Source organism: Podarcis erhardii (genome assembly GCF_964252035.2).
Source record: "Podarcis erhardii genome assembly, chromosome: 3".
Lineage (NCBI taxonomy): Eukaryota > Metazoa > Chordata > Lepidosauria > Squamata > Lacertidae > Podarcis > Podarcis erhardii.
In genome coordinates this window covers 7,585,400-7,599,688 of record NC_138507.1, presented here as the reverse complement: position 1 = coordinate 7,599,688, position 14,289 = coordinate 7,585,400, and positions in this window count along the sequence as shown.

Genomic DNA, 14,289 nt, shown 5'->3' with positions numbered 1-14,289 from the left:
CCTTTTCTTTCCTCCACTGCTTTTTTTCCCTCTTCTCAGTCTCTCCTCTTTGTTCAAACACCTTCTGGGCGATGGCCATGATCTGAGATCTGCACATGCCCTGGAACTCAGGCTGTTTTTGGATTTTGGTTCTAATGTCCTTTGCACATTGTCCTATGATAGGTACTTAGAGCATTGCGATTGTCCACATTATTTGGGTCCCACTGTGGGTTGGTTAAGGGATATCGTTGAGGCCACTCTGCCTCCTGAACCTGCTGTTCTTTTAGGTGTTCTAAAGCCTGTGTATTCTCCTCCTTTCCTCTGAAGTAAAGAGAGTGTTCAGCAATTGCTGACAGTCTGTCCAGGTAGGCTCATGTGCTGCAAATATAGAGGATAGCAAGTCCACAATTGCCTGGGGCTTCTCAGCAAACGCAGGGGTGTGGGTCTTCCAATTCATCAAATCAGTGGTGGTGAGGGGGACATATTGAAGGGTGAATGTCCTAGGCTGCGGTGGCGGGGCAGGTGGGGCAGGGACATTTTGAGCACCGTCTTGCCCTGCCGGAGGTGCAGGGGGTGGAGGTGGTGGATTGTCAAAAACCACGCGAAGGGGGGGCAGGACTGCTGTCCCTGCCTCTACACTGGACGTGGGCTGATTGGATCTGCACTGTTTTAGGTACTTTCAAAAGGCTTTTTCTCGACCCCTGTAATAAGCGTCTGCAGCATCTCGATACATAGTGGTCGAACTTCTGTATTTGCTCATCTTTTTCCTCAATTCTGTAAGACTGGGGTATAATTCATCCAGGACCTGGTCACTGGGCTCTGCCTTGTGTACTTCTGGGCTGGCTGGCAGCCCCCCCCCTTTCCTGCTTCGGCTCCTGGGGCCGCATATCGGGGCAGCGGTGGAGCTTTGAGGATATGGGGCTGTCCCTGTCCTCCCAAGGGGGCCACCACGGCACTTTTGCCTCAGATCCCTGGTAAATGGGCTTCTTGAGGCGTTTTCCTGCCTGTGCTCCTTTAATTTCATTGAGCAGTCTTATATTTCTTCAGCCAGGGGGGTGGGGGGGTTCTCTATTATCACGTAAACCTCTAGAACTTCATCCATGTTCACAAACTCATCCAAGTTAAATGGAGAAAGTTCTTCCTCTTTTTTTTTAGTTTTATGCAGTTTTTTTTTTTTTTTTAACTTCTAGTAGCTCTGCCAGCAGACACCTGACCTTGGCTGCTCACACCCTGTGGTCAGCTTCAGGTGTCCGGCTTGCTTCTTCATCTGTTCCCTCATCCTTTTTCTGTGGCAACTAACTTGTCAACTGTGGTGGCCACAAAGATGCAGGTCTTCTCTTGAGGCTCCTCTGCCTAAGCCTCAAACCAGGGGTCTGTTACAGTGTTCTCTGAGACACACCTGAGCTCTGAGCCATCCAGCTGGTGCCTGATTAAGAACACCAATTAAATTGTCCTCCCTGTCTCAACTGTAACTGCTATAGGTCTGAAAGCATTTCGTATTTCCTAGCCATAGACCACCTCTCACTGGTCATCAGAGAAGCTAGGGGGCTGCTGGTGGTTTCCCTGATGTGTTCCAAACTGCCGCTGGTCACAGAGGTACCCAGCTCTTCCCTAACTAAATTCTGGGATTTAGGTTGACCTTCCTGGTCAAGCTGTAGTTACTATAGGGATCAAAACTATTGGAGGTCTGCAAGGCTCATGTGCTTCCCAGTTCAGTAATGGGCTTTGGAGAAACTAGGAGGCTTGCCTTACTACCAAAGCCACAGCTCAGCAGAGAATTCTCCAGCTCTGCCTGGCTGAACTCTTGCCTTCATTGAGGTCCAGAGATCTGAAAGTTTTATATACACTCTAGTTCTATATACTAACTTGGATAACCTAAGGGATCTCTGGAGCGATCCCCTCCATCGCTCCCAGAGCTGCATCTGAGTCTGAAACTCTTCCCTAAGTAGATACTCAGCCTCAAAAGAGATACTCCTTGTTGCCCTGTCCCAGCTAGGGCCTCTATGTTTCTGAAAGATTTGATGCCTGATGACTGAGGAACAGGCATCAGAAAAATTTGGGGGTGGTTATTCCTTTGAGGCCTCCTCTCTCTGATTGCAAGCAGTTTGGGCCAAATCAAAAGCATTCAAAAGGACTACATTGGCTTGCTTCAGACCCCATTTTTTCAGATACTCCGCTGAATCCTTTCTTGAAATTGTTCAGCATGCACTGTAGGGGAGTTATTGGACCTTTCGAGCCACCCCCTCCCATATTTAATATGGTCCTTGTGCAGCGTCCCCAAACACCAAACACACACACATACAGTTCCCAATTTTCCTTGCCCAGTCGAGCTCGCGCTGCTGGGAAACGAAGTACTTATTGGTTCTACCCCAGGGGAATACCCTGGGGTTACACACACACATGCACCAAGTGCCTCTTTCACTGGACGCTGTACCACACACTAGCCTCCCGGTTCCCCCCCTTTTTCCTTTCTGCCTTCCTTATACCTTTAAATCCTTAAGCGTGGGTGGTTTTCAGGGGCCAACTCTACCCTTACTGCCACCAAGCACGCTGGACAGGTGATCAGTCTGTCCCTTCTCCTTAGCCAAGGAGGTTTCCTATGTCCTCAGGGCCCTTTGCCCATGTACTCACCCCAGCCGGCTGGTCTCTGCCCTGTTCTCCCAACCTCGGTCCTTCAATCCGTTGTCTCCTCTCACAGGATCCAGCAGAAGGGTCAAATTGGCTTCGCCCTCCTCCGAAGAAAAACCTCGGTGGCGCCAGGAGTAAGCGGCCTATTGGCTCTTCCCCTGCGCCCTGCCTAGAAAAGGACAAGGGAGCTGCCTTCTGGTCTTTTTGAGGACTTAAGGTCCTTGATCCGAGTCACCTGTGGCACCAGAAATGTTAGAGACTTCAGATTCTGTAAATTCAGAATCTAGACCAGAATGGAAAAATCCAGGCAGCAATATTTTTATTGACTTTGGTTTATTTGTCAGACAAGCAAAGCAAAGTGGGTACATTCAGCAAAAATGAGAGAATGCCCACGAACACCAGGGGCAGACAACTTTTATACCTTTTGGCAAAAGCACAGTTCAGCCCTTGACCCACCCCTTACACATTCCTGCTCAACCAATTAAAGAATTGATGGTGGCCCTTCGGTTCCAGGCTGCATTATCCGCAAGGTGGTGCTGTAAGCTTATAAACCTCTTGACCTACATACCCTTCCTAGTAAAGCCGCATTGACCATCTGTTAGACTTGTGGCGAGCTACCTTCTCCTGTTGCTCATTTGTGGTGGGCTACATCTTCCTGTTGTTCGCTCTATTCTCGGTCTGTTTACTGGAATTGGGTCAGCAGCTAGAGCAGGTGTGAAGTGCTCAGACCACATTTGCTGCATTTGCAAAGAATGCTTTTGCAAACAGAAGAGAGATAGCTTTTAGCCTTTTAGTTTGCTTTCTAAGATGGCTTTCAGCTTATAAAATGGCTCCAGCCTGGCTCTCCAAAGTGGACCCAGGTGGACCCCTGGTCCTCACTCCTTCAGTACCCCTGACCGTTAGGTCCAGTCGTGACCGACTCTGGGTTTGCTGTGCTCATCTCGCTTTATTGGCTGAGGGAGCAGCTGTACAGCTTCCCAGTGGTGTAGCGTGGGGGGTGCAGGGGGGCCAGCCGCACCGGACGCAACATCTGGGGGGGCGCGCTCGCCGCCTCCAGAGTCGCCAAAGAGCCTCGGGCGCAGGCTGTAGCAGTGCCCCATGTCTCGCGGAACCGACAAGCTGTGCACGCGTCCGGGCTGAAGGCGTCCGGCAGGCAGCGGCTCTCAGCGCTTGCCGCGGTCCCCGCGCGTCAAGGCCGCGGAGGGCGCGCCAGGCAGCCCCGACGCCGCTGCTGCTGGGCCATGTTGCATTTTCCTCGCTTCTCTGCCTTCCTCCTCCTCCGGGCAAGCGGCGTCGTTTGGGCGGCAGTGCCAGCGGCAACTCGCCTCAGATCACCTGACACGGACCCGCCGCCGCCGTGGCTACCTTACCGTAAATACCCCAGCCCAGGCAGCAGCAAGAAGAAGCTGGCAGCGGCGGCAGGTTAGGGGTTAGGGGTGCAAATTACTTGCCTTGCCCCGGGTTAGGGGGCGCAAATTACTTGCCTTGCCCCGGGTGCTGACAACCCACGCTATGCCGCTGCAGCTTCCGGGTCATGTGGCCAGCATGGCTAAGCCACTTCTGGCGAACCAGAGCAGCGCACAGAAACGCTGTTTACCTCCCCTTCCTTTACCTATTTATCTACTTGCACTTTGTCGTGCTTTCAAACTGCTAGGTTGGCAGGAGCTGGGACCGAGCAACAGGAGCTCACCCCGTCGTGGGGATTCAAACCGCCAACCTTCTGATCGGCAAGTCCTAGGCTCTGTGGTTTAGACCACAGCACCACCCGCGCCCCATTGCCAATGATACCCTATAGCTAATAGTGCAATCCTCTTACACAAAGCAAGTACCACCGAGTTTAATGTGTGATGATACCATTTTTTCCTGTGAGTAAGCCCTCACAGACCTCCTTCTGTTTAGGAATGGATAGGGGTGCATTGTCAGTCTCTTACATCTCCCTAGGTCAACATGGGTGGGAATCTAGAACTGGGCTCTTCCTCCAGTTGGTGATACCTTACATTCAAGTTAAGCTTGTACAGTATTGGTTTATTATTGAGGTCAGGTATTTTGTGTCATCTGTTCCCTCTCTCAACTAATTTATTGATTATACACAGAGAATGGGTGAAGCACAGTTATCAAGTAAAGGAGCAACTTCAGTATCAACCCATAGCTATCTGATGCCTAATCATTTCAAACTGTGCATCTCTGCTTCTTCCTCATTTTCAAATATGACATTGTATGTGACTGTGTGACTGGATTGTCACTGTTATCAATACATATTATAATTTTTACATATTTGGCTTCTACAATAATGAGAAAACTAGCCCTGCATTCTTTGCATAACTTCTGTGATGTTGTTCATTTGCTATGTTAGCAGCTTTTTGGAATGTTAATATTGTACTTAGTATTAGGAAAGCCAAATTTTATAATGCAATTTTATAATGTATATTTATTTTAAAACTGTAGGTTTTATTTATATTTTAATATATTTTATTGGTATTTTTAATTGGGTATTTTTTTTTTATGTAAACCACTGAGAAATAAATAAATGAATGAATGAATGAATAAATAAATAAATAAATGTAGCCACAGAGGTAAATTTGCTATTTAATTTATATTTTCTCTTGGACCCACATGCATCCACTGCCGTGGTTATGTAAATGCTAGATTGTTCTAGAACATCCCTAAGTTACCTCCATTACTCTCAATTCTATTCACCAGCAACTATATATTTCTCTTGATAACATTCTCATGAGAAGCACCCATTTTAAAACCGAAGAAGCCACACCTTCAGTCTATATAATTGTTCACTTCTGTTGCACAAGGCAGTGTTCTTCTGTCTGCATCAGCTTGTTCGTTTGCATTCCTTCTCTGTTGCTGGGTTTTTGTTTACTTTCATCTCATTGCCAGACCTATTGCTGCTTGTGAAAAACTGCGCAGACACTTTTAGCTACTACGGACTTAACATTGTTAAACACAACTGTGCTGCACAGTCATCTATCCTAGCTTTCAGCTTCCTGCTCCTTTCATCACTGCCAGCCTGTGAGAACCTTCTCCTCTCCAGAAAGTTGGCTTTCTTCCAGAATGAATGCCTGGCTTGAGACATTTTGCTGCTGAGGCAAAGGGCAAGATAGCGTCCTCCCTTTTCCATGTACAGTGGTGCCTCGCAAGATGAAAATAATCCGTTCCGCGAGTCTCTTCGTCTAGCGGTTTTTTCGTCTTGCGAAGCATCCCTATTAGCGGATTAGCGGATTAGCGGATTAGCGGCGTAGAAAAAAAGGGGGGGGAGGGGAAAAACTCGCAAGACTTGCAAGACGTTTTCGTCTTGCGAAGCAAGCCCATAGGGAAATTCGTCTTGCGAAGCGCCTTGAAAAACGGAAAACCCTTTCATCTAGCGGGTTTTTCATCTTGCGAGGCATTCGTCTTGCGGGGCACCACTGTACAGTGGTACCTCGGGTTACAGACGCTTCAGGTTACAAATGCTTCAGGTTACAGACTCCGCTAACCCAGAAATATTACCTCGGGTTAAGAACTTTGCTTCAGGATGAGAACAGAAATCATGCGGCGGCAGCCGGAGGGCCCATTAGCTAAAGTGGTACCTCAGGTTAAGAACGGTTTCAGGTTAAGAACGGACCTCCAGAACGCATTAAGTTCTTAACCCGAGGTACCACTGTACACAGTCCAACAGGACTACCAGCAGAATTTTATTTCAGCAAAGGTGATGGGACAGTATCTGGCACTGTATTTGGGGACATCAGGCCAGCTTTGAGGTCTCAGGGGGAAGATGGGTGGCTATTCTGCCCCATCTCCAACACATGAGGCCTGAGGTCAGTGCTTTCCCCCCCTAAAAAATAAAATAAAATGTTTAGGGGTACTCTCATTTTCCTACTCATATTGAAATGCTGCACCTCAATGAGGCCAAACTTATATTCACAAAATGTTTAGGGGTATGCGTACCCCTGCATCCCCCCCAAAAAAAACACTGCCTAAGGTAAATGCCTTTTCAAGGCACAGACACACTTTCATCTATATGAAGGCACTATGAAAACGGTGAAAGGAACTATCGTCTGATAGCAAAGACATACAGGTGAAATTCGAAAAATTTGAATACCGTGGAAAAGTTCATTTATTTCAGCAATTCAACTTAAAAGGTGAAACTAATATATGAGATAGACTCATGACATGCAGAGGTCCAATATTGCTCTATTTGCAATCCTTGTTTTGCTGATTTCATTTAATATTCTAATTTTCTGAGATTGTTAATTTGGGGTTTTCATCAGCTGTATGCCATAATCATCACAATTATAACAAATAAAGGCTCGACATATCTCGCTTTGCATGTCATGAGTCTATCTCATATATTAGTTTCAACTTTTAAGTAGAATTACACTGGTACCTCAGGTTAAGTACTTAATTCGTTCTGGAGGTCCGTTCTTAACCTGAAACTGTTCTTAACCTGAGGTACCACTTCAGCTAATGGGGCCTCCCGCTGCTGCTGCGCCGCCAGAGCACGATTTCTGTTCTCATCCTGAAGCAAAGTTCTTAACCCGAGGTAATATTTCTGGGTTAGCGGAATCTGTAACCAGAAGCGTATGTAACCTAAAGCGTCTGTAACCTGAGGTACCACTATAGTGAAATAAATGAACTTTTCCACGATATTCTAATTTTTCGAGTTTCACCTGTATGCGTTAAGGTAGCTAGAAGGAAGGTATTTTCCTCATCTAGGGAAAAACATGACAGTTGATTTCTCAACTTAATGGTAATCGGATGCCGTGCATTTCCTGCTTTTTCAGTGGCCTCTGAGCTGCAGCTGCCTTACTATTGCATCAGTTGTGTTAAGAAACCAGGCAAAATGCAGGTCACTACATGCCGCTGAAAAGCTATAGGTAATTCAGGCCTTGCAGGTGTCTAATCCAGGCAAGGCTCTTCACAGTTCTTTACTGAGCAGGTGGACCCAAAGTATATGCTGCAGGTTGAAACAAGAGCTGTAATGAAACATTGCACTTAGCTAAGTGGAAAAAAACCCAACAGTTTGAAGTGTACTTGCAGCCAATACCAAGAGGCCATTTTGCTGAAATAATATCAGATTTCCGCTTGTGCTATGCATAGCTGTCACCCAGTGATACGATAGGCCCATGATTTATTAACCTACTAAAAGCACTGTCACCGACTTGTTATAATAAACTTGGCTTAAAATATTAAAACATAAAACACAGAGCGGGCAGCTCTAGCAGAATCCCCTACAAATGCTTTCTAATTTTGTTATGCTGCATTTCACAAGGAGGAAGAAGATAAACAGTGTAATCTTCTTGGGTTTGTTATGTTAAGAGTATTGTTGGTAACCAGCGAGTGTCCTTTACCAGCTTTGACAGGTATACCGGCTGCATCTGGAGAAGTTGGACCGTGGCTCTGTCGTCCTGGCACTTGTCACATCCAGAATGGCTACAGACATGGGCTCTACAAAGGGCTGCCTTTGAAAAAGGTTCAGAAAGGGCGATTGGTACAAAATATGACCACCCTGTTACTGGTTGAGACCAGGTAGACAGAACATGTTACATCAATTTTAAATCAGTAGCATTGATTGTCACTGCATTGCTGGGCTTTATTCTGGGCTATTTATCCTTACCTTTTAAAACAGGGGTAGGCAACCTAAGCCCAATCGCCTTCTCAATCCGGCCTGCGGACGGTCTGGGAATCAGCATGTTTTTACATGAGTAGAATGTGTCCTTTTATTTAAAATGCATTTCTGGATTATTTGTGGGGACTGCCTGGTGTTTTTACATGAGTAGAATGTGTGCTTTTATTTAAAATGGATCTCTGGGTTATTTGCAGGGTATAGGAATTCATTCATAATTTTTTCAAAATATAATCCGGCCCTCCACAAGGTCTGAGGACTGTGGACTGGCCCACGGCTGAAAAAGGTTGCTGACCCCTGTTTTAAGCAGTGGCATAGCCTGGATTGCTGGTGCCCAGGGCAGAGCAAGTGTTGTGGACTGGGCAGGTAGGGTGGGGGCACACGCCAGGGGGCACGAGTGGAGCCCGCATGAAATGTGAATTGAGCCCACCTCTAACAAGCTCCTTGCCCACTGTCTCTATCCACTTGCCCCCTAGACCAACGCACCTGCCACCACGCCTCAGCTGCCAGGGCTCTGTGCCTGATGTGGGGGTGCCTAATTTTGGCCCCTCAAAAATATGCACCCAGGGCCACAGCCCCCTGCCCCCCATGCTATGCCTCTGCCCCTAAGCACCCCAAAGGCCCCACAGTGACAGCAAAAAAATAAAAATACACAGTGTGCTGGGCTGGGTAGAAGGATTTGTGTTTGTGTCCTTTGTGAGAGTGTGAGAGTGCACATATGACAATGTAACGTGGTGGCACCCATCCTTGCACTAGCCTAGCAGCCTTTGTGCTGCCTGCCAGAGAACTTTTGTGTCCGCTCATTGTATGAATGAAGGGGCAACCATGGTATTCTGAGCTTCTTCCAATTTCAGTGGAGCTCAGCATAAGGATCAAGGGGTGGCCTTATTCTGCATAGGAGGAAGACGACAATGACACACAACAAGAGTCCCAATTTGCTGAGGTCTATGGAGCTGTAGGTTAAACCACAGAGCCTAGGACTTGCTGATCAGCAGGTCGGTGGTTCGAATCCGCGTGACGGGGTGAGCTCCCGTTGCTCAGTCCCTGCTCCTGGCAACCTAGCAGTTCGAAAGCACGTCAAAGTACAAGTAGATAAATAGGCACCGCTCCGGCGGGAAGGTAAACAGCATTTTCATGTGCTGCTCTGGTTCGCCAGAAGCGGCTTAGTCATGCTGGCCACATGACCTGGAAGCTGTATGCCAGCTCCCTTGGCCAATAAAGCGAGATGAGCACCGCAACCCCAGAGTTGGTCACGACTGAACCTAATGGTCAGGGGTCCCTTTACCTTTACCTTTATTCTGTAGCCAGCTTTGTTCAACAAAGATCCACTCCTAAACAGAATGCAACAGTTGTAGAGATAGTAGTGGGACTGACTTGCATATGCTACTGAACGAAACCAGATTTGGGAGGAAACAACATACAATTTGGAGAGGAACAGTGAGCATTTACTTATCTTGTTTTTCTCTCTTTCCCCTGTATCTTTTGTTTTCTGTGGAGCTGCACGATTTTGTCTTAAACTTCCCCTGATTTGTAACGCAGCATCTCTTCTATTGATTAGAAAAAGCATTTTGATTCTAGTTTTCAAAGTCATGCAGAACCAGGCATTACTAGAGCACCTTCATCCCGGAGAAATGTTATGCTGCTAAGAGCTTGTTTTAGAAACAAGAGTATAACTGCTTCATGAAATGTAGCCAGATATCAAATTAGGGATTCCCATATGGTGCACTTGTATTATTGCTTGGCTGGAGGAACAAATGCAAATGCGGGTGATAAAAAGGGCCATGATGGGATATGGAACAGGAAATGCAATGGAAATACTGACTTCAGAATTTAACTTTCCTGCTGGGCAGGCATTGCAAACTAATACACCCTCTAGGACGCAAATGATGTGGCTTTGCATTTTGCACTCGATGTTTTCTGGGTCTGGGGGAGGTGGTGAAGCCTTAATGTTTCTTTTTAAATTTTTATTAAATTTGCTTAGCAACATAACATTATTATATATATTCTATAAAACAAAGAATACAGAACAAAAATCATTCATACTACAATGCCTAACTATATAACATTAATATACAGTGGTGCCTCGCAAGACGAAAAGAATCCGTTCCACGATTCTCTTCGTCTAGCGGTTTTTTCGTCTTGCAAAGCAAGCCCATTGACGGCTTAGCGGATTAGCGCTATTAGCGGCTTAGCGGCTTTTAGCGGCTTATCGGCTTAGCGGATAAGCAGATAAGCGGCTTAGAAAAAGGGGGGGGAGAAAAAAAAAGTCGGAAAAACTCGCAAGACATTTTCATCTTACGAAGCAAGCCCATAGGAAATTCATTTTGCGAAGCACCTCCAAAACGGAAAACCCTTTCGTCTAGCGGGTTTTTCATCTTGCGAGGCATTCGTCTTGTGGGGCACCACTGTATATGGTTTCTGAAAAAAAGGCTTGCATAACAAAATCAATTCAAAATACCATCCGGTTTACTCCGCCCCCCCTCCTTCCCCACTCCAGCCCTCCCCGCCCCTAGTCAGGCTTTTCTTCTTCGTATCTTTATCCATGTACACAGTCTGTTCATTCGAGCTTGTATGTTAGGGTTGGCTTCCCCCCTTTCTATCAAGTTCCTGTAAAATGCCCATAAGCCTTAATGTTTCAAAAGGAAATGTGTACCCAACACTAAAATGAACTGCATATTTTGGTATTTAATTTTTAAGTGGATTTGTTCAGGCCCCCTTTCCACCTTCTTTAATAAAACATCTGTAAGAATTACCAGAACATTTCATGCAGACTGAATTTCACAGTGTTACATGGAAATGGTTATGCTAGAAGGGTCTCTCTGTTAAACCCATGGGAGGGAAAGAGCCGCATCCTCTCCCCTTTTGTGTTGAATTACCATTACCTGGTGGGCATGAAGTTCTTTTGTTTTTTTAAAATGAGTATTGAAATGCTCCATTCGATTCCGCAAATCTCTGAGGCGCAGACCATCTTAATGGATCCAGTCTAACACCCACCAGGAAAAGACGTGACCATGACAGCAAAGTATATGAACCCTTCCAGACTAACCATCTCCTCAACTCAGTTGTTGTTGTTTAGTCGTTTAGTCGTGTCCGACTCTTCGTGACCCCATGGACCAGAGCACGCCAGGCACTCCTGTCTTCCACTGCCTCCCGCAGTTTGGTCAGACTCATGCTGGTAGCTTCAAGAACACTGTCCAGCCATCTCGTCCTCTGTCGTCCCCTTCTCCTTGTGCCCTCCATCTTTCCCAACATCAGGGTCTTTTCCAGGGAGTCTTCTCTTCTCATGAGGTGGCCAAAGTACTGGAGCCTCAGCTTAAGGATCTGTCCTTCTAGTGAGCACTCAGGGCTGATTTCCTTCAGAATGGAGAGGTTTAATCTTCTTGCAGTCAATGGGACTCTCAAGAGTCTCCTCCAGCACCATAATTCAAAAGCATCAATTCTTTGGCGATCAGCCTTCTTTATCGTCCAGCTCTCACTTCCATACATCACTACTGGGAAAACAAATGCCCAATCAGGGCCCACTTTATACAGGCCAGCGATTTATTGAGACAACCCTATGGCTTTAATGGTGGTTGATAAGTGCCAAGCTAGTCCTTGGGGTGGGTGTGCCCTGGAGTTCTCAGATAGCAGCCTTGGACCACCTCCACCAGATGTGCTCCTGTCAGGTGGGTTGATGTGGTATCAGCTGATTGGCAGGTGGTAAGACCCAAACACCAGCCAAAGTGGCTTGAGAGGGGCAGCCACTTCTGCTCTAAATCATGTTTCATAAGAAGGTCTGTATCATCAATGTTACCAACCAGTCACTCTTGAAGGATTAGGCCACTTCTGGCTTCTGAGGCACCTAGTTGTAATAAATACAGCCACTGAAAAAATGACGACACATGAAAAGAAAATAAGGGACCCAAAAAAGAAAAAGAGTGAAGCATAATTTGATTTAAAAATAAAATAAAATTGACAAATGTTTTTCTGGTCTTTTTCTGTGCAAATGCACTAATAACTGAGGAAAAAACTTGCCTTCATGCAATGTCACTATGGATGTTAAGCATATGAAAAATCTGTATCGGCTAACAAAAAAAGTTATCAAACATATCTGTTAATGGCTTAAATTTGCAGCTGTGAGCTGAGTGTGTGTGCCACAGTTTGATCCAATGCAATAATAATAATAATAATAATAATAATAATAATAATAATAATAATAATATAATTTATACTCCACGCATCTGGCTGGGTTTCCCCAGCCACTCTGGGCTGCTTCCAACAAAATATTGAAATACAATAATCTGTTAAACATTAAAAGCTTCCCTAACAGGGCTGCCTACAGATGTCTTCTAAACATCAGATAGTTGTTTATGCCTTGACACCTGATGGGAGGGTGTTCCACAGGGCGGGCGCCACTACCGAGAAGGCCCTCTGCCTGGTTCCCTGTAACTTGGCTTCTCACAATGAGGGAACCGCCAGAAGGCCCTCAGCGCTGGACCTCAGTGTCCGGGTAGAATGATGGGGGTGGAGACGCTCCTTCAGGTATACTGGGCCGAGGCCGTTTAGGGCTTTAAAGGTCAGCACCAACAATTTGAATTGTGCTCGGAAATGTACTGGGAGCCAGTGTAGGTCTTTCAAGACCGGTGTTATAAGCTGTGAAACTTACTGAATGCCCCCAAATTGACAAGTGTCTAAATTAGAGGGCCCCTTTGAGCTTGAGCTCCTGGGGTAGATGGTCTGTCCAGCCCTCCCCCCACTTTGGTCCTTCTTCCATCAGAATTATTGCCTAAATTGAGCCTCTAGAGAGAGGTTTCAGCATTTTCCAGGAGCTCTGAGGTTTGCAAAGCACAAAAAAATCCCCAAACCAAGGAACATGACCAGTAACTGTGGAATATACATTACATACTTCCCAAGTGCCCCGGAAAAAATGGGACATAAAAAATGGGACATCGTAGCTACCATTTTGGGTGCTCTCACATGGTGCTCTCACCCTGAAAAAGCACTTTTTGTGAGCCGTGATCTTGTGCAGTGCCCAAAAAGTGCTTTTTTTCACGTTGAGAGTGTGGCGTGGGTCATGTGACTCATCCAGGAACACGTCCCTAATTTGCATTCCTGTTTTGGTGCTCGAAAAGTTGGACAGTATAACATTGACAGCCAGAAAAGCATATCGTTAGGAAAACATGAAGTATCAAATGTTTCTAGCTCCTAAACAACAAGCACCAGGCTTTTCACTTGCTCTACTTAGCATTTAGCAGCCTTTGGTAGAAGCATAATTGTAACCGTCTGACTCCGAGAGGGAAATTGTCTATTGTCCTTCCTTGCCTAACAAAAGGATGCATTGATCATATAAAATGTAATTGCATTGGCAACTGCTGTTACCACAATTGATTATATTGACTGGTTTGCCTGTCTATTTTCTCACTTTGTTGTACTTTCGTTGCTTATTTCTTTTCCTATATTTTTAAGGATTGTTTTCTTTTTTTTCAAAAGTAGCTGGGTCATTTGTCCAGTATTTAATGCCTGAAATGCTTGGGTCCATTCTTGCAACTGCTAATTCAGTTTACAAAACTTTGATTGGTTCTATGTTGTGTTGGCTTCTTACCAGAACAGATTGATTTGTTTAAAAGATGTTGCAATTGTGCCTGCCATTCTGCATGGCAGTACCCTTCAGTAATACTGTATTAACTAACCCCACATTCATGGAATATCATGCTTGATTCAACGTCATATCGCACACCTAAATTTGTATTTAATCATATGTTATTTATTTATGTATTTATTTCTAATGTGCCTCACTGATCCCATCTGCTTCTGAAGGTTGTGGAAACCTCTAAAATGGATTTGGGGAGGACATGGGAGTGGGGCACACAGGAAGAGAAGGCCTCATTGCACAGGTGGAGGTCCCCTGTGACTTCGTTGGATACAACCTATTTCTTTCATAAGGTTTAATATATTTAAAAACAAAAACATAAAATTTCCCCTATGATCAGGGCTTTTTTTTTTCAGCTGGAACTCACCAGAACTCCATTCTGGCACCTCTCAGGTAAGCACTATGCTATTGCCATTCTAAGAGAATGTGGGAGGTGTTT